This window comes from Pelodiscus sinensis, chromosome 8 (assembly GCF_049634645.1).
Source record: "Pelodiscus sinensis isolate JC-2024 chromosome 8, ASM4963464v1, whole genome shotgun sequence".
Classification (NCBI taxonomy): Eukaryota; Metazoa; Chordata; order Testudines; family Trionychidae; genus Pelodiscus; species Pelodiscus sinensis.
The window spans coordinates 38045009-38070371 of record NC_134718.1 but is presented as its reverse complement, the minus strand read 5'-3'; the positions used below and the strand labels follow the sequence as shown (position 1 = coordinate 38070371).

Genomic DNA, 25363 nt, shown 5'->3' with positions numbered 1-25363 from the left:
TTGGCATAGCTGGACCAGATTTTTCATTTGCAATGTCTTCATGGCTGCTTGTTTTCAGTAGACTGATGCCAGCTTTTGAAAAAGATCATAGCAGTGCAATCATACACAAGGACAGGAGTACTTGTGCTAGGATTGCCAGTTTTGGTTGGATATTTTCCTGGAGGTTTCATCATATGATAACTTTGATTAAAGATTAATCTTTTATTCCTGGAGCCTCCTGGATAATCCTGGAGGGTTGACAATGCTAAATGATCCCTTCCAATTTATATTCTGCCATGTGAGAGAAATTATACTCTGCTAAAACTTGCTCTAGCTCTTGCTGTTTCATGTATATTGGGGACACCTTCCAACCCATAACTCCCAGGACTCCCACTAAATACATTTGTAAACTAAACAAAAAAAATGTGCACACAGCATTTGAACCCCACAATGAACAGGATTAGTATCTGATGCTACAACAGTGCAATATTACAGTATTCTACATAGGAAAATGGTCTCTCACCAAATGTAGCCTGTCAGCTGACCTACTTTTACTAAGTATACCTTGGTTAATATGAGAGCAGGAAGGAGCATTGATGCCACAGAACTTGAGGGAGTAATTACTACTTTCCCACTTGTTTCTGGTGAAGCTAATAATTAGTTAAGAAGTGGACATTGTAAAGGGAGAGAAACAAATTTCACGACTCATAATTAAAAAGCTGTTATTGACTATATTTAAATCAACTGGTATATTATAAATACATCTTAAACAGTAATCACTCAAATTTAATGTAGTAATTTTTGGACAGCTTCTTTAAATATATTGATTTATTAAGAAAATGGAAACAACAATTTAGATCAGTTTTTATTTAGAAGTGGTATATATGAAAGCTAGAGTGCTACCCATGCTTGTGAAGCTATGGAATTTGCTGAAAAGGCTCTTCTTAAGAGACTGAAATATCCACTACCTAGTTAAGTTTGTGAGATCACCCTGCTGAAAATATACTGCCTAGTTATCACTGGCTCAAACAGAAATACCAGATTGACTCTATACCTACACCCTTTGGGCAAGCGCTCTAATACTTTTTCTTCTCAAATTGATTTTTTTTCACCTTTCAAGGTTAAAATATTTTGTGAAAAAAATGTAACTACAGGCACAATAAACACCCTGACATGAGAAAATCCAAGTTTATTATAGTACTACTTTGCTTATGTAGATTTACTCTAGTCATCTATGGTACCTGGTTTTTAAACTGTCTTTCATCTACTGGGTTTTTCCTGAGGTGATAAGCATTCAGCGGCACTTTGTTCTTCAATTATAGTTTTTGGGGAAGCTCTGCTGAACATGATGCTTCATTTTAAAAGTGGGAATATAAAAATGAGACTATTTTACAGATTAATTGTGACAATGAAGTTTTGATCACACAAGGTCCTCAGAGGTATTTTCTGGGATTGTTAAACCCGAAATCCTAGTATGAATATTTGTGTTCTGCTTATTGAAATCCCCTTGCAACTTAAATTGGTGCAATACTCTTTCCCCTAAAACACTGTCGTTCTTCCTGTGTTTTCATTATAGAAATAAATGCAGGGTCAAATGGTGATGTGTGGAGAGTGAAAAAGGCAGTTTGTAAAGCACATTGTGATCTTTCAGGATGAAAGCAACATGCCTGTAGTCCCTATGTCAAAAAAATCAAACTTTCAGGAGCCAAGTCCTCGGTGGAGCTGAACATATGCAAGTCAATGCGAGTTAGCAGCTGCAGAAACAGAACCAATGGAGGCAAAGGGAATGGTTTCCCTTTATCCATCCCAGGCCTTTTATTCATTGTACATTTACAAACACATTTCTCAGTTACTCTGTCTACCTTCTCCCCTCCTCCAACTTCTCTTAATTACAAAATCTGTCTCTGCTACTGTGCAACTGCTCAGCATCAATCAGGATTTAGCTTGTCATGTGTCTGCTCTTTGTGGCACTAAACAAGGAGAAAGCACAATATTGAAGTGCTTTGGATAGACAGGTTCTCAGTGCTCAAATATGTACGTATGACACTTTAATATGCATTGTGCAAAGATCAGTCTACTACAAAGCAGCTGATACCTTGAAATACTGAGTTACTCAGAGGGAAATTTCCATTTTTAATATACTAGTCTTTGCATTCAGGTCTTTGCATGTTAGCACTGCTCTTTAGAGAAACCTAGTTACTGTTTCCACGAATAAGATAACAAAATGGTGTTTATCCTGTGTGGATCAATATAGTGTCTTGTTTGAACATATTGAGTCATTCAAAGACACATCTAATGAAGGCCATTTTGCTGTAGCACTTGCAGCACTGCCACTTCTTGTGAAGAATAGCATTCTTTGAAAACAGCTACTGAATACACTTTTATCTTTTAATGAAAAGAATGCATATTGACTGGAGAAACCATTCAGTTCTAAATGGAAAGGTAAGGACAACTTTCCACCCTTTTAAGGCCTCAACTAAGATTCTTCAGGAACAAATTATTCTTTCTTAAACTGTGGTTGTTTTTTTTAAAATTAATCCAGAGAGAACAAATCCAGGCACTGTGATCTCTGTCCTGAAAACGCTTAGGGTAATAAGCATTTTGCTTGGATTTGTTTGCACAGTTGGATCTTGTCTTCAGGTGGCTGTAATGAAAATGATTATTGCTTCAGTGCCACTAAGCATAGCAAAATGAACCCTGAGAGTTAACCTACATTTAGGCTATTCAAAAATGCCACAGATTTGGTGGATAGCCACAGATTTTTTTTTTTACAAGATGAATAGTAATATAAACTAAAAGCTTGTGCATGTTCCATTTAAGTCTCTTATTTACTCTTTTAGGATAGCTTATGTATATGGTTTAAAAATCTTATGTTACAATTAAAATTTGTCACATTCAAAAGCCCCACACAATTGATAATGAACAATGAACACAACACTACTATAGAAATCATAAACATGCCAAAAAACTCCCTCTAATGGTAAAGTCTGATACTGTATCCACTTCCCCTTTTGACATATCAAAACCCCTGTGATTTGTTAAATAAAGAACTCAACATCGTACCCGCATGTGTAATCTTTGAAGCCTTATGTGTGTTTGTGTATATCTTGGGGTGGCGGGGTTGTGCAGAAGTATTTGAGATGCTAAATATAGTAAACATTTTCCTGGTTTGATGACATTTTACATATGAATTCAGGTATTTTGGACCAGTGATTGCCTACAAAACAGAGGTAACATTTGAAAAAGGGATGATGAAATCTTGTAAATATAGAGCTTGGGAGATATACTCAGGTTGTCGGTGAGAAGATTTAATGGTGTTAATGATTAGCATGGAAAATTGTGATTTTTTTTTTTAACATCTCAAAAGTGAATTGTCTTGTGTAAAATCCTCCTTTTTCTCTTTGCTAATCTAACTTAATAGATGAAAGTGAGAAATACTTTGAAGTGCTTTGGATAGAAAAGGGATCAACTAAAGAGAGCTTCATACAGAAATGATGGCAATGTGTGCTGTTAAAGCTTTCTGTGGTAATGCCCCACCTTGCTTTCTGGAGATTGAAAAAGTTTCAAGGGGTCAGCTGAAGTGCTGGGGCATAAAGACTGTAAGTTGATGTGAAATCTAATCAGAAGTGCAGTCTCTAACTGATGTGACTGCTATGTCTGCTTCAGCCCTTCTCTGTCTGACAACGAACAACCTACCTGATGGTCAGTGGTGCTAAGCTTTCCAGAGAGCTCACATCTTCATAGGTTCTGAAGCAGAGAAATGAACTTAAGAAATGAGCAGCATATGTGAAAATTGTGCATTTTTCCTCTAATCTGCATTATAATTTTCCAGGTGCTCCTTTTGTAGAGAGCGAGCAAGCAAGCTGTAACCAAACACTCCGCCTTGCAAATTCTAGTAAAGCAGAAAGTGGTGAAAGCTGCTTTTCAGCTAGATCACAATATTTCCTCTCTTTAAAGACTTAATATGGGGAAAAAAACCAAACATGGACTGTACCTGAGCAATTTCAGAGATCACCACCTGGAAAAGTTCTTCTTGATTATGGGGAATTTGCGACGTGTCACTCTGGTTATTCTCTAATCATCATATCAAACTCCAAAGGTTCAGCAGCCACAGGTTGGTTTACAGTCCCTGCAGGTTAAACTTTAACTCACCCTATCTCTCAGTTCCATGCAGCCCTTTGACCAGATAATTGGGTCACTGCAGCTCAACAGTACCTACATAAACTACATTTGTTTTCAAAATTCAAAAGACTTCAGAATCTTGCCTGCACTCCTCCTTTATATACTCACATATCATTTTGAAATTGATTACTATTTAAATTTTTTGCAACTGATTTTCTCTTTAACTCATCCTCACTTTAAAAATCAGATTTATTTCCTTTGTTTTCAAGTTACAAAGTAGGCCTTGAAGGAACATAGGGGAATTCTTCTATCCAATCTGCATGGTACCCACCCTGTCTTACATACTACTTGGTTACGTCTACACTGGCCACAATTTCCGGAAAAGCCATGCAAATCAGGTAAGTGAGGATAGGGAAATCCGCGGGGGATTTAAATATCCCCCGCGGATTTAAATAAACATGTCCGCCGCTTTTTTTCCGGCTTGGGGGAAAAGCCGGAAAAAAAGTGTCTAGACTGGTGCGATCCTCCGGAATAAAGCCCTTTTCCGGAGGATCTCAGGTAAGAATAAGAGATCCTCCGGAAAAGGGCTTTATTCCGGAGGATCGCGCCAGTCTAGACACTTTTTTTCCAGAGGATCTCTTATTCCTACCTGAGATCCTCTGGAAAAGGGCTTTATTCCGGAGGATCGCGCCAGTCTAGACGCTTTTTTTCCGGCTTTTCCCCAAGCCGGGAAAAAAGCGGCGGACATGTTTATTTAAATCCACAGGGGATATTTAAATCCCCCGCGGATTTCCCTATCCTCATTTACCTGATTTGCATCCCTTTTCCGGAAATTGTGGCCAGTGTAGACGTAGCTCTTTTGTTCAAGTATTTAGCCCATATGTACAATTTTGAACTCCAATATATATCTGAATAAGAATGTTGTCCATATTCAATAGCACAAGTTTCAAGGCCATAAACTGAACAGGGTCTTACAACTTAGAAAATTGTTGAGCTTCAAATAATTTTTTGTTCTCCAAATAAACAAAATAATAGCTACATTGAAAATAGGACAAAGACGCATTGCCTGTTGAGCATATGCTCCAACACTTCGGTTAGTCTAAGGTGCCACAGGACTCCTTGCCGCTCTAACAGTTCAGTTTGCATACAAAAATTTCATTGGCAGATGCTAAAAGAATAATTTCTGTCTAACACTATTCCTCTAAGACAGTGGTTCTCAAAGCACAATCTGTGGACCATTGGTGGTCTGTGGTAGCCTTGCAGGGGGCTTGTGGCTTGAGCTCAGGACTCCCCGCCGCCCCCTCCCCCCCCCCGAGAGAAAGCAAGAGCATGAGAGCACTCCAGCCTCCCACAAGATTGGCACACTGTCACTCTGGTTTCCCCTTGCAGGGCAGAGAATGTCTTGAGTCTCACTGCTCGATTTGGCTCAGGGGGGAGAGCAAGTGGCTTCGTACACTGCTGCTTCTCTCTCTCTCTTTTTCCCCCCCCCCCGTCCCCCCCCAGCTGGTGGAACAGCAGTGCATAGGCATGCTGCCTGGACACTTTCCCTTCTGCTCCCATTGGCCAGAACTGCAGGCACTGGGCGAAGCAGAAGACCTTGCCTGGGACACAGTACCTGGGAGCGGTGGGCGGTGGGGCGTGAAGCCAGGTAAATGCCCCTCATTTCCCTCATACCCAGGCCCCACATCTCCATCCCTCTCTCACACCTCCCTTCACTGAGATCCCATATTTCCAGCTTGCTCTGCACTGTCCCTTGCTCTTGCGCCCTCCCCCTTAGCCAGACACCCTGCTCCCCAGAATGGTCCTGTACCCTCCCTTGCTCCTGCATCCTCCCTCCTGTTCAGACTCTGGAACCTCCTCCCCATCTCTATCCCACTCTCCGGCAGTTCCCTCTCACACACTGATCACCTCAATTTTGGCCTCACCCCAGAGCCTAGCAGCGGCTCACAAAATCAGCTAACCCTGGGATCCCAAAAGATCTGGCCTGTGAGAAACCCTGAACTTTGGTCTTCTTTGTACCCTCTCCCTTCCTCCTGCACCTCTCTTCCTCTCCCTCTCCCTCTCCCTTTCCTTCTTCCTCCCCCTTCACCCTCTCCCTCCCCTTCCTGTACCTCTCCCCCAGGGGGCTGGAGCCCCAGTGAAATGAGGTATCTCAGTTAGGGTGCCACATCAGTGAGGGTTGGGGTTGTTTTTGTTGGGGGGGTTGCCTCTCACTTGTGTGGCTCCCAACTGATTTTTCTGTGGATCAGTGGCCTCCAACCCAATCAAGTTTCTCCATCCCTGAATAAAAAAAGACAATGTTGAAACCTTTTATTTTGGACATAAATTAATATTTTACTCCATTTTAAATAAAGTTTGATAAACTAACATTATAAAGTTAAAGTGCTTAATCTGTTTATTTTGATTTTGATTGATAATATTGCTGTTCTTACCATTTATATACACCCCCTATGATATAGTTCCAGTAGCCTAATATGAATAATTTAGAATTGAAGGTATTTAGAGATAAGCAAAGGCATTTTGTCATCCTGGGTGGTTGGCTGATGGTCCACAGAAAGGTTTCTGTTGAGCAGTATAGGCTGTGGGTCAAAAAAAAGTTTGAGAACCACTGTTTTAAGACTACATTTCAGTTGCAAACAATGTATTTTAAAGTTGTTGTGTAACATTTAAACCCTTTATCAATAGTTCCATCAAGAAATAAGAGTGTTAGAAATGCATTTCATCCTTGTGTTTTTTTGTTTTGTTTTTGTTTAAGACCCCAGACCCTGTACAAATCTTAAACCACTAAACTCATTTTTCAGTTACATGCTCCTTTAATGCAAGGGAAAATTTGCCACTGTTTGGTAAGTTCTGAGCTCCGGTGCAATTCAGTCCCAAACTGTAATTTGCTACACCAATAGAAAATGACTTTCTGATTCCAGGAGCAAATCCATCTCCCTTCTTCTTATAACCTCATATGAGCACCTATCCTATTACAAAATCTTGCATTACTCTTGTCACATTGGGAAGTATCTAGGAAATCCACAGTAAGAGTAGGGGAACAATGGGGAAATACCCACTGATGAGAGAACAGTGAATGCAGGCTCCTCAGGTACTATAGTTTTGAAACATTTTATTGCCTGCATTTTAAAATTGTAGGAAAGTATTCTCCAAGGATTTCCAGAAATGAGTAGCTGCATCCCAGTTTACCATGCTTCCTCTGATAAAAATAGTTTTCATCTTTCTTTTTGGAAATTCCCATAAGCGCCTCCCCTGCTCCTTCTCCAAATGCTAACAAGCCCAAAATGAAATCGTCCCTGTGAGAGGATTACTGAGTCATAGACAAAACAGGAAATGGTGGATCAACCACTTCTAGATGAAAATAGTCACTTATTCTTCTGCACGTTAACCTATGGCTTACATGCCTCAGTGAGAATAGTTGGACAATGCAAACACCATCACATATATAAACCAGTGTGACGGGGTGTACCAACCCTGCACTGGGCCTGCAAAGTGTTAATCCTGGTTACTTGGCTGAGAGGGCCCCATCCTCACAGCCCTGGTGGACATGCTGCAGCTGGAGGCCAGCTATAAAGGCTGGTGGACAGCTCAGAAGGGGCTGACGGCCGCTAGGGAAGGAGCTGCTGTCCTGAGGAAGAGTTGCAGAGGGACCAAGCTGTGGAGGCCTCTCAATGGGGAATGGCTAGAGAAGCTCCTAAGGCAGAGGAAAGTGGTGAAGAAGATTGCCACAACAAGTCTGGGAGGAAGTAGCCCAGGGCAGGGAGTTACCTCTCCCAGAATGCTTGTGGTGTTTTGGAGGGATTTCCTGCTGATCTAGTGGTGGACCACAACACCATGACAGGGCCCTGGACTGGGACCCAGAGGAGGAGGAGGGCCTGGGTCCCTCTACCCCAGTAGTCTCCAACCTTTTTAAGCACAAGATCGCTTTTTGAATTGAAGTGCAATTCAGGATCTACCTCAAACCCAAACAGTCTTGCCCCTCCTCCTTCCCATCCCTTCTCAGAGGCCACCTCCCTGCTCACTCTGTCCTCCCTCCCCCGTCCTCACTCACATTTATCAGGCTGGGGGCAGAGCACTGGAGTACAGAGGAAGGGCATGAGGGCTCTCTGATCTTGGGCTAAAGGAATTGGAGTGTTGGAGGAGTTCTGAGCTGAGCCTGGGGCAGGCAGTTGAGGTGCAGGAGGGGGTTCATGGTGCAGGCTCTGGGAGGGAATTTGAGTGCAGGGGGACTCAGGACTAGAGCAGGGGTTTGAGGTGCAGGAGAAGTTCAGGACTGGGGCTGGGGTTCAGAATGCGGGCTCCAGGTGGGCACCGCTTACCACAGGTGGCTTCTGGATAGTGGTGCAGGGGACTAAGGCAGGCTTATCCCTACCCTGGCCCTGCACCACTCTCTAAAGCAGCCAGAAATTTTCTCCATCCCTTACCCCCAACCTTGTGGCGCTGAGGTACAGGATGGGGGAGGGGCACACCCCCCCTTCTTCTTTCTGTGCCCTGCACAGCAAGCAAGAGACTCCCGGGGGTGAGGGACAGCTCCAAGGCAGAGGGAAGGAGCAACATGGCAGTGCTGAGAGGGGCATATGAAGAACCAGGACTTGACAGTCTCCCTGCCAAACCAGTCGGGATCACCTGTCAGAAGCGCCAAGATCTACCAGTAGATCCTGATCTGTTTGGTGACCAGTGCCCTGCCTCATTCCCATTAACCCCACATGGGTGCTTTAACTGTTGTGATGGGCTCTGGCTGCTGGGCCATGCTGCCCTGTGCTAAGGGTGTTATGAATTTTGTGACTGTGGCCATGAGGCTTCACTACCCAGAGAGAAGGAAGTGTTGCTATTGACCCTAGCCGCTAGGTGTCACTGCCTGTAGAAAAGGGATGTAGTTATTGTTGGGGAGGGGGGCATTGAAACTGGTAGACACTTGGGGTTGATCACCCTTTGGGGGCCCTTAGAGGCCTGATGACACACCCCTGAGGAGAGTCGGGCGTGTTCGCCTATGATAACCAGCAAGGAAAAAAATTACCCCCTATAAGCAACAGCATATTTTGGAGATCTGCATCATGGAAGGTAAGTTAGTAATGCAGAGACTGGATATATTCTTTATGCAACTTATCTCATTCACAAGGTGCTAGACCAGAGGTGGCTGTAAACAGCATGCAGAAAACTCCTCCTTCCAGGGGGTCTCAGTTCAAATCCAAACACCTGGTTACAAAGGAGCAACTCAACCCTAAAAGTTATTTTCTGACTACAGCGTGCAGCATGGCATCCCTAAAAGTTACTTCTATTTTTATCTCTTGAAATATTAGGTAAGAGTTTACATAGGGATATTTTGACTCCAGGCTGTTTGTTTTGGAGCACAGCAAATGGAATTCAGTTATAAAGCTAAATGGTTTTCTAAGTAATTCTGGATTTAAATGAAGGCTGCTGTCTTGATAGGGAACAGTGACATTAGCATAGCAGTGGCAGGAAAATAAAACAGAATTCTGTCAAAGAGCCTTCAGCTCCATTCGTCTTCATGTATCTCCATGACTAAACTTCACCACCCCTCTCGGGGGTTAGTTGCCATCTTCCACGATGCCCCCGTCCTGCTTAGACAAGCTTCTACGAGCTCCTATGAGCTTAGACGCTCCAGTGTCGGCTGCTCCTTCTGGGGTTGAGAGACTGCCGCCCCGGCTCTGGCAGTGGGTGTTCTTGTTGGGGGTCGGTCTCCCCGTCTCCACCATCTGGGAGCCTAGCCACCTGCCTCTGAGGCCATCTGTCTCTGCGGACTGGCTGCATGTGGTGGCCCGGGCGTCTCCGGCGGCCCTCTCCCCCGCTGCCTCAGCGGCTTCCTCTCTGGCCTTGGCGCGTCTGGCGGCTTCCCCCCTGATCAGCTGAGCCGGCGCCGCCTTTGAAAGCGGCATGTGGCTCAGGGCGCATGTGCAACAGTGCCGGGAGGGCGGAGGCGTGCCCTCCGGACTCCGGGCCGGGAGCCTCTCATGCTTCCGGCCCTGGGACGAGGGACAGGCCTGGACCGTCACACTCTGGACCCTATCCCCGCCCTCCAGTATATCTACCTCTCCCCCTAGCCTAGTGTCATCTGAAAACTTGCTGAGGGTGCAATCCATCCCCTCATCCAAGTTATTAATAAAAATGTTGAACAAAACCGGTCCTAGAACCGATCCTTGGGGCACTCCTTTAGAAACTTGCCACCAATCTGACATTGAGCCATTGGGCCTGACATTCTAGCCAGCTTTCTATCCATCATACAGTCCATTTATGTGGAAGACCGTATCAAAAGCTTTGCTAAAGTCAAGGTGTACCATATCCACTGACTTTCCCATATCCACAGAGTCTGTTATCTCATTATAGAAGCTAATCAGATTGGTCAGGCACGACTTGCTCTTTGTGAATCCATGTTGACTATTCCTGATCACTTTCTTCTCTTCTAAGTGCTTCAAAATGGATTCCTGGAGGATCCCCTCCATGATTTTTCCAGGGACTGAGATAAGGCTAACTGGTCTATAGTTCACTGGATTGTCCTCCTTCCCTTTTTTAAAGATGGGCACTACATTTGCCTTTTTCCAATCACCTGGGATCTCTCCCGATCTCCACGAGTTTTCGAAGATAATGGCCAAAGACTCAGCAATGACATTTGCCAACTCCCTCAGTACCCTTGGATGCATGATTTGGACTCATGGATTTGTGTATGTTTAGGTTTTCTAAATAATTCCTAACTTGTTCTTTCCCCACCAAGGGCTGTCCAGCTCCTTCCCATACTGCATTACCTAGTGCATTGGTCTGGGAGCTGACCTTGTCTGTGAAGACAGAGGCAAAGAAAGCATTGAGTACTTCAGCTTTTCCCACACTATCTGTTACTAGGTTACCGCCCTCATCCAGTAAGGGCCCCACGCCCTCCCTGAACATCCTCTTATTGCTAACATGCCTGTAAAAACCTTTCGTGTTATCCTTCACATCCCTTGCTAGCTGCAATTCCAATTGCACTTTTGCCTTCCTGATAACTCCCCTGCATTCTTGAGCAATATATTTATACTCCTCCCTTGTCATCAGTCCAAGTTTCCACTTCTTGTAAGCTTCCTTTTTGAGTTTAAGCTCACCAAGGATTTCCCCAGTCAGCCAATCTGGTCGCTTACCATATTTGCTTTTCTTACTGCTCATCGGGATGGCTTCTTCCTGTGCCTTCAATACTGCTTCTTCAAACTGCTAGCTCTCCTGGACTCCTTTACCCTTCATGTAAGCATCCCAGGGAATCCTGCCCATCAGTTCTCTGAGGGAGTCAGTATCTGCTTTTCTGAAGTCCAGGTTGTGTGTTTTGCTACTCTCCTTTCTTCCTTTGGTCAGGATCCTGAACTCTACCATCTTCTTCCCAGATTGTCACCCACCTCTACTTCCTCTACAAGTTCCTCCCTGTTTGTGAACAGCAGGTCTTTTAGGTACGGTACTTAAAAGTATTATCGTGCCTCCCACTCTGCCTTCACTTCTCCAGAGTAAACTAACACAATTTTTCTGTCTTGCCTTACAGTAATTTTTTGTGTGTGTAGACAGTTCGTCAGCTGGGGAGTTGATGAATCAGCACAGAGTAGGATGTAAGAATTACTACGTGTGTCTTACTTACAACACTCCTGCAAATAAATCCCAGAAAGATGTTTGGTGTTTGTTTCCAAAAAAAAAAAAGTTACAATGTTGACTCATATTTAGCATGTGATCCACTATAACCTCCAGATCCCTTTCCAAAGTACTCCTTACTAGGGATGTTAATTATCAGGCTCCCCACATATGCTGGCTTCCACCCCTGCTGATACAGAGGCAGCAAGGAGTGAGGGGGGACTGCTTATAATTGATAGGATTAACTGATAAACCCAGTTTGTCCTTTAAATATGTAACTGATTACATGTTAACATCCCTACTCCTTCCTAGACTGTCGTTTCCAATCTTGGTGTATAATAGACATGAGGCCCCACTTCCACTAAATGCTCCTGGTCTTTCTACGGTGAAACATCAGGGTGAGAGAAGAAACAAAAAGGCTGCCCCTCCTTGCATGCTGGACAGCTGCTTTTCTTGGTGACCACCCATTGTAGGAATGAAGAGGGCAAATTGGGGTGGGCTGATGACTCTGAAACAAGCCAAGGACACAGTAGCCTGTGGTTATGAATGTTCCTTAACTGCTCCTATGTCCCAGTTTTGCTGGTATCTTGCATCCTACCTCTGCTGCCTCCTTCAGATTTCCAAAAAAAAAAAAAAAAAAAAGCAGGGCAGCACAAGAAAGCATGAATGTAAAAGTGTTAGGCAATAGAGAATCCAGTGCAGGCCCATTTCAGGTACTTGTATGTTATGAGATTTCTGACTACCAGCACTAGATACCTTTTCCTATTAAAATACATGGCTAGCAATTAGGGGTGACAAGAGGTACAAGATGGGAGATGAACATGACCCCCTATGTGACCTCCCCACGGGACTTGTTCCTACCCATGGCCTGGGGCCCCCTGCACTCTCCCCTACTCCTCCTCATGGCATGTTACCTGATGTGGGTGGGGAGGCACTTGGTCCTCTCCCAGGCATCCTCCAGCCACTCTACTTGGGACGCTGCCCAGCACAGCAGCTGCTTGGGAGAAAGCAGCCACTGCACTACATCCGGCAGCATGGCTAGATGAGAGAGACAACAGGATCTGGCCCTGCTTTCCCCTTTCCAGCTCTGCTCCTCATCCCTTGTCCGCCTCAGCATTTTAGGGAGGGACGTGTGTCCATGTATGCTTCTCCCTCATTGCCCCTGTTAGCAATAGATGTTTGCACAGTTATTCTGTCCTAACTAGCATTGGCAGAAATTTCAAAGCTTGCTCTAGTATAAGTGGAGGCTCTGTGCTCTTTGGGGGATTTTGCACATTTGGTTGCTCAGTGAATTTTTACACCAGTTTGTTGTACCCAAGTCTCTTGGGTAGTCTGAGCATGGAGTAGCCCAGGCATCAGAGCCAGGGAATGAAGGGGTTAGTAATTTTAATTAAGATTTTTAAAATAATCTAGGAGCTCTATTTTTGTTCAGCCAGGCATTCCTGACTTAGGCATGTCACTGACACAACTGAGCCAGGACACTTGGAGTAAACCATTTGAGCACCAGCCACACACTGTTTGCTCTGCACACCAGGAATCACACTCACAAATAATTCCCGAAGGAGGGAAGCTATTTTAATGCTTAGAAAGCTAGCAATTGATAAGTGGCTTAGGTACTAGCTCTCAGCCACAATAGGGGCAGAAGTCCAGGTAGGGACAGTATGAGGGAAGAAAGAAGAGGATGAGGGAAAAGTATATTTAGATTTTGTGATTCTGTGTGGGGCTACACCAGCCACTGGTTACACACAATACCCAACTGTGCAAGGGTGATGCATCTTGAGAGAGAAGGGCAAGTTTTGCTTTGGCTTGCAGATGGAGGGGGGCAGGGGATGTGCCAATATTCTCCTCAAAGAAGGCTTTTCCTTGACTTCACCAACGGAGAACCCAGCAACAGAAGCTAGCCCCAGAGACCATCAAACAGCTAAGTGGTGAGCTGAACGTGAGATGGAGAGGGTCACAGAGAGAACCTGTCATGATCAATATCACTTTTGGCACAATTCCAGAGTATCACTGCAGACCTTGCTGCCTCCCCGTACTTTGGAAGATTTCCTTAAGGCCATCATGAAAAAATAAACAGCTGAAGATAATACAGGGATTTCATTAGAGGGATTTCATCTGCACTAGCCATAGTGAATGGCAAATATGATCTGCACCCTGCAGAAGAACAATTACAGGTATGACTAATAGAAAATTCATTGTTTAGATCATTTTCCTTCCTTCTTGCTGAGGGTATGTGAGCTCTCACAACCCTGGTCTACACTAGGCAGTTATTTCAAAATAACAAGGGGTATGTCTAGACTACATGGCTTCATCGACGGAGCCATAGTCAATGAAGTGGGGATTTAAATAATCCCCACTTCATTAAAATAAAAATAGCTGCTGTGCTGACAATCAGCTCATCTGGCACAGTGCGGCAGTCTAGACGCAGCGCAGTCGACAACGGAAGTGAGGTTTACAGGAGCGGTCGACAAAGGCTTCCCTTGTCAACTGCGCTGCGTCTAGACTGCCATGCTGTGCCAGATCAGTTGATTGTCGGCACAGTGCGGCAGCCATTTTTATTTTAATGAAGTGGGGATTATTTAAATCCCTGCTTCATTGAATATGCCGGGTAAACTAGTTTACATGGCTCCGTTGACAGAGCCATGTAGTCTAGATACACCCATACAGAGTATCCACACTACCAAGCCCATTATTTAAAAATAAGGGGCTGGTTATTTTGAAATAATAACTCTTGCATTCCTTGGGGAATAAGCTTATTTCAAAATAGTTATTTTGGAAGTTATTCGAAATAATTTCCTAGTGTAAATATGCCCACAAGGACACCACATAGGTATAAATACCCACAGTTCCACCAGAATGGGAATAGAAAAGGGATTTGGCTTTTCTAAAATATGATTCAGGTGTCTGCAACACACTGCTGGAACATTAAAATGGGTACATTAGTCACATAATAATTGTCTGAGGCATCAGATGCATGTGAATGTGGATTGGGCAAAAGGGGGCTCAGGAGCCATGCAGTGCTGGGGGAGCTGGGCCTACAAGCAGCGCTTAGCTGGGCTGGCTCCCGGGACTGCTTGGGCAGATTGATCACTAAAAGTTTTTTTTGTGTGGGTGCCAGAGCAGGTGAAAGGAATAGTGAAATTATTCATCTTGACCATGAAAATGTAACTAATTGTTTTCCCACAGAATATTGTGATGTCTGTGGTAAAAGTAATAAAAGTAATCCTCCTGTGAGATCAGTGTGTTCATAAGGAGGATGGGGAATTGACAACTATTGGTTCCTTCAGCTAGTGATCTTGGGGGAGAGGGACCCTTCAGCAGACTGTGTTTATGTCTACACAGGAAGGGGAAAATGGGTAAGGAGAAGTAAGGCTTTTGCTGTGTCTTGTCCCAGGAACTGCTTGAGGATTTTGTCGATTCTGGGACTGCTGTTTTTTCAGATTATCTGCTCATCACTGCTTTCTGTAAAGCTTATTGCTGAAGTGAAAGAACAGTTCTCAATAGTTGGTACTTAATGTTCACAGCAGTTGCTGGGGACTAGAAGTTAATGACAGCTGCCTTGCTGAAAATCTCATAGACTGCAGACTCAGCTAGTATCCAAGCACTCTTGGAAACTCAGATACTAAGACCAGAGCTGAAAATGTCACTTCTAGCACTGTCCATCTCCTTTTTGGAAATGCCCCAGATAGCCAAAGCATCTAAGACAAAGCACTCAAAATACTTTATTGCACACTGGGTCACCTCCCGCCTCCTTGAAAATCACCATAACTGTGAACAACTGGGTAGAAAAAGGAACATTATAACTAACAGGTGAACCAACAGCCTCTGTGGGCCCCTGGGCAAGGTGGGAGGGTGCTCGGCTCCATGGTCCTGGAAGGGGTGAGGCCTTGGGTGGAAGGGGCAGGGCCAGAGACAGCCAGCCCTCTGTGATGCCCAGGACACCGTGCATCACAGCCCTCAGAGCCACTCGGAGCGCCTGCCACAGTGCTTCAGCAGTGATTTAAAGGGCCTGGGGCTCTAGCCACTGCTGTTGCCTCAGCAGCATTAGTGTCAGCCAAGAGCCTTGGGCCCCTTTGAATCGCCAGCCCATGGCATCTGCTCCATTTGCCCGCACCATTGGTGGGCATTGTTGTTAATACAAGGGAGTGAATTAAAGCCACGTGAAAACTCAGGCCCACGCTCCCAAAAGTAGGTAGTGATTTTGGAAGTCTGGCTAAAAACATTGGATCTGATTGCTCAGCAGTGTCGAGCCACTCGTAGCACTCTTTGAGAGAGCTGGAACTGTAAGTGCTCAGTGCTTCTGAAAATCTGATACATTGCATTTCCAGTTTGGCACACAACATTCTTGGCTGCTTCTGGGAATTTAAGCCTTGAGTATGTCAAGAGTACATACTGCACAAATACCACCTCCTGTCTGGGAGTAATGAGGCTGGGAAATATAAGTGAGACTTACAAAGACATTCCTTTAATGCCTTTTTTTTTATTCAGCAACTGAATCACCAATGGTATGTGGTGTCATTTTGAGCAATAGTGGGCAACACCAAGGAAACTTGTATATTTGGCAGGGTTTGTGTATTAAATAGTCTATTTAACTAATGAAGAAGAAAAAAACATCTTCTCAAGTTTGAACATTTGAGACTCTTGTCTCCTAGCCAACAGGGAATATTAATTGTAGACAAGATTGTACTTTTATTTTTATTTTTTTTTTTAAATCAGAGCCTTGTTTTATTGGCTAAGTTATAAAGTGTTACTTTAAGCTGCTATTCTCGGGGCGGGGAAGGGGGGGGGCAGAGCAGGAGGATGGCAGAGTGTTGCCCTGACAGTTTCAGGAAGCATTATGCCTGAGGTGGACACAGTGGGTACTTTCCTGAGGTTCATTCTACTCCCTGTTCAAGGCTCTTGCAGCATAAAGGGAGAAGACCGCATCCAACTCTCTCCTGGGGAAGTTCTTAGTGGGCATAGAACTAGCATATCTAATTCCTGTGCTACCACCCCGACAACTGTACATGCAGAGGGTCTGAAGGGGCAAGGGAGGGAGTATGGCCAGTATAGGCAGCATGTCCTGGCAATCCCCAGATGGTAGTGGGACCACTGAGGGTGTCAGTGATCAGCTAGGATAGAGTAGAGTAGTTCTCTGTGTAATTCTCACCATCTTAGACCTGACCTTAGGCTCAAGGAGCTGCAGGTGAAGCTGTGTGTCTGAGAAAGATAACTAATACAACCCAAGTGCATCCTAATATCCAGAGGGAAATGAAAATAGCAATAATAATAATAATACTAAAAATCATAGAAATAAACTATCCCATGATTATAAAGCCATCTCATATCTCTTTGGAGAACTTCGCTCATGACTTCTGAGCTTTCAGGGATTAGCCATACTGGAAATGAATTCTATATTTCTGAAAATGATATTATTACAGGTTGAACCTCTCTAGCCCAGAACCCTTGGGACCAGACCAGTTCTGAACAAGAGAATTTTCTGGACCACGAGAGGTCAATACTGTCTAGCAGCATTACCAACACTTCCACTGCTTACTGTGCTGTTAGAGGACATTTAGGGGTAAATTAGAGCTAAATAACTGCACAGAACACTGAGAGCCAAGACTGGTGGCCGTAAACACACTTTATGGGACTGCGGGAAACTTGACCATACCCATGAAAAGTGGACATCCGGCTAACTAAGATCATTCTGGACAACGGTTGTTTCTGGATGAGAGCGTTCTGGATTAGAGAGGTTCAGTCTGTACCACAATGTAGCTGCAGTTAGTGTGAAACCTGTCCCTTTACCCACAAGCCTCTCTGATAGTCAAAAGTCTTGCTGTGGTGCTATTGTAGTGCAAAGGAAAGGTAGCTAATCCCCCAAAAGGGTTTTAAGCATCAACAGAGAAGTCTTGATCTGAATTTTGTATTAAAAGGGAAGCCAGTACAGACTAGGTAGGGAAATGTCTTCATTTTCCTGGCAAACCTGTGTTGCCAAGGGTCTTGGTTTTTAGAAGCAGGAATTATATATTATTAATTTATTGGCAGTCTTTTTTCCCCCATGAATTATACAACTACACACCCAGAAAGTGCCAAGACAAAAAACAGGCCTACTATTTCATTGTACAGCCACAAAAGATAAAACTGAAATATCCAATGAGTGGGATTCACAAGTAGTTCCATCATTTCAAAGTCCAAGAAGTGTCCAGAGCAGAATGTTATTTGTGACCTAGAAAAGCATTTATGTTGGAAGTGGATGCCAAGACTAGTGGCAGATATAATTTGGACATAAGAAGAGCCGTGGTGAATAGGGTTGGCCAGAAAACAAAAATTCTGATAAAAAATGGAGGGGAGAGGTTGAAATGCTTCATTCCAATGCAGAACAATATGAGATCTTTAGAAGCAATATGGGGAAAGGAATCATCAGTGATTCTCACTCCAAAATAACATTTACCTGGGCTGTAGCAGACCCCTGTTCAAATATCTGCTCTGCCGGATTCCGAGCAGAAACTTTTGCAATCTCTTTTTTTCAACCTTTTTGCCACTTTGCCACTTTGTATAACTAATTATTTATAGGACTGAGGAGAGAGACGGACACCAGGGTACAAAATTCCTGATTCAAATCAGGCAGGACCGGGGCTAGAACTTGTTTTCTGTTTACCTGGTGAGGGTCCTAACCACTTGACACTTAGACTCCTGGTTTCTGTGAAATGTTTTGGTTTAGACAAAATCATGTTTTTGATAAAAGATAATTATTTTAATTTTTTTATCAGCTGTAGCTGAGTAACGGATATTAGTAATTGTCCACATAGCACTGTATGCCACTTTGAAAAATATAGAGGTCTTAACTGGCCAAAGGAATAGAATAAATAAAATGTGTGGGTTTTTTTCCAAGATATGGCTAAGTTAATACGAAATATTCTGTGTATAGTAAGAACACAATGGCCAGACTGGATCAGATCAAAGGACCATCTAGCTCAGTGTCCTGTCCTCTGACAGTGGTCAATGCTGGGTACCCCAGAGGAAATTAACAGAACAGGTAATCATTAAATGTTCCATCCCCAGTCACCCATTCCCAGCTTTGGCAAACAGAGGTTAGGTATGCCACTGATGGACTTGAACTTTTCTTCTATTTTTTTAACCCTGTTACAGTTATGGCCTTCACAACATCCTCTGGCAAGATGTTCCATGGGGTTGACTGTGTTGTGTGTGGGGGAAATATTTCTTCTGTTTGTTTTTAAACATGCTGCCTATTCATTTAATTTGGTGACCCCCAGTTCTCGTGTAGGAGAAGGGTTAAACACTTCCTTATTTACTTCATTGACACCAGTCATGATTTGTATAGACCTCTATCCTACTGCCCATTAATCCTCTCTTTTCCAAACTGAGAAGTCCCAGTCTTATTAATTGCCCTCTCATATGGAAGCCATTCCTATCCTCATAATTTTTGTTGCCCTTTTATGTACCTTTTCCAGTTCTAATATCTTTTTTGAGACGGGGCAACCATATCTTCATGCAGTATTCAAGATATGGGTATGCCATGGATTTATAGAGGCAATAAGAAATTTTCTGTTGTATTATCTATCCCTTTCTTGATCATTCCCAACATTGTTTGCTTTTTTAACTGCCACTGAATATTGGGCAAAATTTTCTGATGGCTGAAATTGAAGGCTATATATGTTAAAAAGAAACTTGACCTTCAGAGGTCTTTACTAAATAAGTAGAAGACTTAACTGGCATTGCACAGGTTCTTCGGGACAGAGGGCTGATGGTGTGGGAGAGTTCAAGAGTCAGGGAAGGGCCTTGGAGATATTGGGGGGGGGGAAGGGGAGAGCAGGGAAGGAGGCTGGGTGTGTGCAAAAGCAAATGGGAGGGAGGGGGAAGAAGGGCTCAGGGTGGAGAGTCCCATCCAGTGGGACCTTCTCTTTCCCCTTCCCACCCTGACCACCTGGGTTCTTCTCTTTTCCCATCCCCATCCCGTCTGCCACAAGGGCTGGGGCAGGGGAAAAGTTTGGAGCATGGGGCTATTTACCTGGACTGCTGGTAGGCAAGTTGGTGGAGCCCCAGCTCTGCTGACCACAGTCCTTGTGTACAACTGCCCTCAGTGGCCACTCTCAGTATTGTGTGCCTCCCTTTTGAAAACAGTCCCATTCCTAGCACTTCCTATTTTTCTGACACAACAAAACACTGGCCTTGCTTTAAATTAGGATAAGAGGAAGCTGTTTACCAATTTAAGAAGAGTTCATAAACAAACAGATGGACAGACATACATTTCTAAAATAGATAAATATAAAAAAGGGACAGGGAAAAGGAGTCAACCAATTGTTCTGCATCTGGAATTCTGTGTATAATATTGCTTTAACTCAGGGTGTGTCTAGACTACATGGCTCCGTCGAGGCATAAAGGATCAGACGACAAAGGTTCTGGGGTTGGCTGATCCCCGTCTAGACTACTGCGCAGTGCCAACAAACAGCTGATTGGCACAGCGCGGCGGCCATTCTGATGTAAATGAAGTGGCTATTATTTAAATCGCCGCTTCATTTCCCTTTGCCGAGTACACTCATCTACATGGCTCCATCGACGGAGCCATGTAGTCTAGACAAACCATCAATGTACTATAATAGAGATTTATGATGGTTAGAGTCAATGCTTTTTAGTTTCTGAAGTACCCATCTGACCGGAGAGGAAGGTTATGTGATCCTAGAAGTATCACTGAATTGTATTTTTCGTGAGTATTGATGTGTAAACAGGATTAGAATGAGCTCTTCTGTGCCATCTAGTGTTGAGTGGGGAGAAAGAGTTTGGAAGCAGAGTGTAATTGCATAAGCACACCTGTTCTGCCTAGGTATTCAACAAATGGAGCTGCTATGCCAAAGTGTCCAATGTTGACTGGATCTGAGCTCAAATCACTTTAGTATTGAGTGAAAGGGTAAAGAAATGTAACCCTGACTATATGAGAAAAGGCCTGCAGGACTGTACTTAGCCTGCTTTGACTGAGGGTGTCACCCAAACCACCAAATGGCACTCGCTAAGCAGGGGAAAGGATGCCAAATCCCAGAGAAAGGAAAGAAGGTGTTCTAACCTAGTTGCGTGGGCTCTGTCTGTGTCCTAGGCACAATTTGACCCTTTCTCTTCTCTACACTAGATAGACTATGCTGATTAAATTCAGTGGTGGTCACTGGAGCTGAAATCACTGGTGACAAGGGACTGAGCCTTAGACATGAAGTTGCAGTGAAAAAGCTTGCACTGGCAGTGAGGTTCTGCACTTTCTGCTAAAATCATTGAGAGCTGACGTAAGTGGTGGAACCTCAGAAGATGATGTTGCAATCACTGCTGGTTGCTCCATGTTGACAGAGGGACGGCGACAGTGGCCTGAGATGGCAGAGTCATGGCACTAGGGCAGAGTGAGTAGCAGCAACAGTTGACACTAAAAGCAGAATGAAGAGTAGTAACTGTGAGCCGGTTGCAGAGGCTATATCAGCAGCTGAGGTGTTGTTCAACACCTTCCCCCTCCTTTACTCACCATTCGCATGAGCTCATGTAAATGCACCTCTGAACTCTGGGTCTTCGCTTACCAAGGACAGTGACTATAAGAGGCTGCAGTGTAGGAAGAGAGGAGTAGCACGTTAAAGGAACATTTGTTTGTCAGACTTTCATGCCACAAGGTGAGAAACTGAGGCAAAAGGTACTACCCATTGTACATTAGAGTGAGTGGTGCCTCTGGGTCATATGCTTTTGAATTGTGGTTGTGATGTTTTGTTAAATTAAGACTGGATTCCTCTTCCTTTGCTATACACAGACTCAGTGCTTATGAGAGGGGAAGTATTGCCTTTTAGAGATGCCTGGGTTAGTGGTTAATTGTCCCAGATCACTGGGGCTATGTCTAGACTGCAGGCTTCTTTCGAAAGAGGCTCTTTCGAAAGCATCTTTCGAAAGAGCCTCTTTCGAAAGATCGCGTCTAGACTGCAGGCGGATCTTTTGAAAGAGAAATCCGCTTTTTCGAAAGAGAGCACTCAGCGAGTCTGGATGCTTTCTTTCGAAGACGGCCTCTTTACATTGAAGAACGCCTTCTTTCGAAAGAGGAACTTTCGAAAGAAGGCGTTCTTCCTCGTGAAATGAGGTTTACCGCCATCGAAAGAAAAGCCGCGTTCTTTCGAAATAATTTCGAAAGAACGCGGCTTGAGTCTGGACGCAGGGGAAGTTTTTTCGGGAAAAGGCTACTTTTCCCGAAAAAACCCCTGAGTCTGGACACGGCCTGGGTGGGGACACAAGTTTTATATTGTTGAGATGAGCCTTTAGATACTGAACCCATCCTTTGCTGCTGCCAGCTCCATCTGGCAGAAAGTTTCCTGTACTGTCTGTAATGTATGTTTGTATAGGGGTTGGTCTACACTAATACTGTAAACTGATCCAAGTTACCCTAGTTAACCTGTGTAACTAAAGTTGATGTCAACTTACAGCAGTGCCTAGAATACACTGTATTGATGGGAGATTCTCTCCCATTGACATAGCTTCTACCTCTCGGGGATGTGGAATACAGACATTGACAAGAGAGCACTCTCCCATTGATTTTAGTGTGTCGTCACTAGATCTGCTAAATCAACAGCACTGCATCTATCAAAGCTGTGCTGATTTAGCTGGTAGCAAAGACATGGCCTGACAGCACCCCAATCATTTCTTCAGGCGCTCCTTGTGCTAATTAGGTCATTCAAACAGGAAACATTTACCAGTGATTCAGCATCTGCAAGTCTTTATTCTTCAGGAATTCATTCTTCATTGGTTCTGTTGGAATGATTTCCAGACATAGCATTATGGTTCCGACAGCAAGACTCATGTATCTGAAAACCCATTTCAAAATACACACACATTTACCTTCCCTAGTTTCTATTAATGAATTAATTCCTGCATATAAATTAGAGATTGCAGTTGGGAAGCAAACTTGGTGACCTCATTTCAGAGGTGTTTGAAAACATTCCATTAGTTAGGTCTCACGATTGCACCAGCAAATAGTTCAAATTCAAGGAGACCACCAAGTATCACAGCTGTAATTAATGTAAGGATGGATACCTGCTGACAGGATGGGGCATATCCAGTAAATGCTTGCAGCCAGCTAAATAGTCATTACCCTGAACAGCTGAAAGATCCAGCGACTGAGAGACTAGGAAATCAGCAATAAGATTAAACTGATATGAAGTTAACCAATGTGTGATACCAGCTGTGTGAAGCTATCAAAAATGTTCTGTCCTCGTGGGTTGTAAGACTAGGAAATGCACTAGATATTCCAGCTGGGGCTTTTGAATTGTATGGAGTTACTGCTGGGGCGTGTGGATCTATTTTTGCCTCTTTCCTTCCTCCACAACCTTTGTTCAATCACCTCCTGCTTATTAGCTTAGAGAACAATGAACTTCAGGATTTTTGTATGAAAGCATGGTGAAACATGCCTGATCAATAATTGGGAGCTGTTACAGTTCTGGGAACTCTACAGGGACTGGAATCAAAAAGAGAACCTGGCTGAGTGTCAGCATGTAAACAGGGAGGTGATATCTGGTCAGTACGGTATTTAAGAAGTAGAAGGCACACAAGCCAAGAGACCAGTGATGCAGAGAATTAGCAAAGCAGTGTGAGACCTATAGAAGAACTCATTTTGAGATTAGGATGCATCTACACTTAATTGGGTATAGGTAGATTCATCCTACATCTCAGCAATCCTGATTTCAAAATATGTTTAAAAGTGCATGTTAAAATGCCAGATCACTTGCCAGAAAAATGTGTGCAGATACAAGAACACACAACAAAAGGTCAAGTGTAGACAAGCACAAATGGAATGTGCCCTGATAGTGCTGCTCTGCTGGGGAATCTGGGGGAGGGAGGCTTTAAAACCTAACTTGTCAATTAAATGACTACATAGTTCTTCCCAATATCCCTCTTAAAACAGTGAATCCTCATTCACAAAGTGCAAGTTCCAGTACAGTACAAAACACTGCAACACATCTGCTTGTTTCAGAGGAGTAGTTACAGGGTAACTGGAGGTTCTGTTTAATGACAGTTTAATTATGGGCGATAATTTTTTATAAGGAATTTTGGACTCGATATGAACATAGTAAGAATGGCCATACTGGGTCAGACCAAAAGTCCACCTAGCCCAGAATCCTGTCTGCTGACAGTGGCTAATACCAGATGTCCCAAAGAGAGTAAATACAACAGGTAATCATCATGTGATCCCACTCCTGTCATCCATTTCCAGACAAACAGAGGCTAGGGATAACATTTCTACCCATCCTGGCTAATAGCGAATGATGGACCTAACCTCTATGAACTTATCTAGATCTTCTTTGAACCTGATAAAGTCATAGTCTTCACAAATCCTCTGGCAAAGAGTTCTAGGGATAGACTGATAGAATGTTGATTGACTGTGCACTGAATGAAGAAAAACTTCCCTCTACCTATTAATTTCATTTGGTAACTCTTAGTTTTTATATTATGGGAACAAGTAAAATAACTTTTCTTATTTACTTTTTCCACTCCAGTTGTGATTTTATAAACCTCTATTATATCCCCCCTTATGCTCCTCTTTTGTAAACTGAAAAATCTAACTCTTTTTAATCTCTCTTTATATGGAACCTGTTTTAAACCCCTAATGATTTTTGTTGCCCCTTTCTGAACCTTTTTCAGTGCCAATATATCTTTTTTGAAATGAAGCGACCATATCTTTACACAGTATTCAAGATGTGGGTGTATCATGGTTTTATATAGAGGCAACAAGGTATTCTTTGGCTTATTCTCTATCCCTTTGTAAATGATTCCTAACTTTCTGTTTGCTTTTGTGGCTGCTGCCTCACACTGAGTAGATGATTTCAGAGATCTATCCACAATGATTCCAAGATCTCTTTCTTGAGTAGTGGTATGTAAATTAGTCCTGAATATATTGTATGCATCGTTGGATTATGTTTTCCAATGTGCATTACTTTACATTTGTCAATATTAAATTTAATTTGCCATTTTGTTGCCCAATCACTTAGTTTGGTGAGATCTTTTGGAAGCTTTCACAGTCTGCATTGGTCTTAACTATTTTGAACAGTTTAGTATCATCTGCAAATTTTGCCACCTCATTGTTTACGCCTTTCTCCAGATCATTTATAAATAAGTTGGAAAGGACTGATCCCAGGACAGATCCTTGGGATACACCACTAGTTACCTCTCTCAATTCTGAAAACATACCATTTATTCCTACCCTTTGTTTCCTGACTTTTAACCAGTTCATGAAAGGACCTTCCCCCTTATCCCATGACAAATTACTTTACTTGACAACCTTTGGTGAAATCTAAGTACACTATATCCACTGGATTTCCCTTGTCCACATGTTTGTCGACCCCCTCAAAGAACTTTAGTAGATTAATAAGACATAATTTCCCTTTACAGAAACCTTGTTGATTTTTTCCCCCAACAAATTATGTTCATCTACGTATCTGACAATTTTATTCTTTACTATAGTTTCAACTCATTTATCCAGTACTGACATTAGACTTACTCGTCTGTAATTGCCAGGATCACCTTTAGAGGCCTTTTTACATATTGGTATCACATTAGCTATCTTCTGTACCTTCATTAGGCACAGAAGCTGATTTACAGGATAGTTTACCAACATCAGTTAATAGTTTCACAATTTCACATTTTAGTTCTTTCA

General features: G+C 43.3%; 2 protein-coding genes across 7 annotated transcripts in view; one reads left to right on the top strand and one right to left on the bottom strand.

Moving 5' to 3' along the window:
* Positions 1–4105, bottom strand: part of A1CF (APOBEC1 complementation factor) — a 61044-nt gene extending 56939 nt beyond the window's left edge. For 4 of the 6 annotated variants that reach the window (XM_006121474.4, XM_006121476.4, XM_014572724.3 and 1 more), the window contains exon 1: positions 3974–4105. The gene's annotated coding sequence lies outside the window, so the exon portion shown is untranslated. Of the gene's footprint in view, positions 1–3675; positions 3727–3973 lie in introns of those variants that run through there. The other 2 variants (XM_075935054.1, XM_025183849.2) reach the window with 2 other exon arrangements.
* Positions 1–25363, top strand: part of PRKG1 (protein kinase cGMP-dependent 1) — a 1023509-nt gene that overhangs the window by 4144 nt on the left and 994002 nt on the right. The window lies entirely within an intron of this gene.